Consider the following 1,193-nt stretch of genomic DNA (forward strand, 5'->3'; position numbering starts at 1 on the left):
AAGCCCCTCCTGTCTCCTCCCTGGCTCCTCCCTCCATCGTCTCCTCCCTGAACTCTGTCTGCCGGCCCCCTCCCGGACATCCGTCCTCCTCCTGAGCCTCCTCCTTAGTTCCCACCCATTTCCCCCCCTCTGTTGTTCTACGGTGTGAGGACACACCTTCCGGGAGGGGGGGTGATATGTCAGGATCATGGACCTGTTTTGTTGTTTTTTTGCCCCTGTCTTTGTTCCTGGGTTTCCTTATATGGTCTTTTTCCTGTACTTGTTTAGGTTAATTATGATTCCTGGCACCTGTGTTTGTTAATTATCCCCAGTATTTAAGTCCTTGCCTTTGCGTTCTGTGTTTGTCGGTTCTTCTCGTTATCTTTGTGTGTTTCCTGCCATTTCCAGTGTGGATGTACCCCGTGTTCCGTGGATTAAAGACTGTTTTCGTTTATTCGTGCCTCCTGCATGCTTCCTAAGCAGCGAACTGTGACTGTAAACAGCTTCAGTGATTTTAATGTACGTTTTTGAGAGTGCTTAAATAACACAGATTTAGACAGATTTGTGAACAATATTTGAGAGAAATAGGCCTTTTGTGTACATAGAAAAAGTCTTAGATCAGCAGTGAATGAAGAGGTATCATATCGATCACAAGTGCAGTATGGAGTACCAACATGATTTTTTTGGACTGGTTGAGTGAACGCTAGCGCAATTGGCTGCCGCTGCTCTCCGGTATTTTCTACCTTTGTTGAATTTAGTTTTGACTGACACAATGTGGACACCATTTTTTCATCATCGCTTGGATTGTTCTGTTGTCACTGTTCCACTCGGCGACCTCACTGTTTCTATATACAGTGACCGAGCTCTACCAGCTGCGGTGCTACTCTGCTGAGCCTCCGCCTTCGCTCTGCCTCCATCAGGACATTGTTCATCGTCCCCGCCCGAAATATATCCATCGTGGGTCTCGACGGGGTTTCAGGTATGATGACTCGAAGGTTATACGGTCATTCTGGACTTCAGCTGCCCGAGCAGCTAGGAATACTCGGCGGACTGTTGACCAGAGCGTCCTGGCTAGCTTAGCAAGATCGGCTAGCTCTTCACTGGGTGGAAATGAGCTCAAAGTTGGACTTTTTAATATACTGGCTAGCTTAGCCAGATCGGCTAGCTCTTCACTGGTTGGGAATGAGCTCAAAGTTGGACTTTTTAATATATGT

The sequence above is a fragment of the Sinocyclocheilus anshuiensis genome, unplaced genomic scaffold (assembly GCF_001515605.1).
Source record: "Sinocyclocheilus anshuiensis isolate Anshui unplaced genomic scaffold, SAMN03320099.WGS_v1.1 scaffold2300, whole genome shotgun sequence".
NCBI lineage: Eukaryota > Metazoa > Chordata > Actinopteri > Cypriniformes > Cyprinidae > Sinocyclocheilus > Sinocyclocheilus anshuiensis.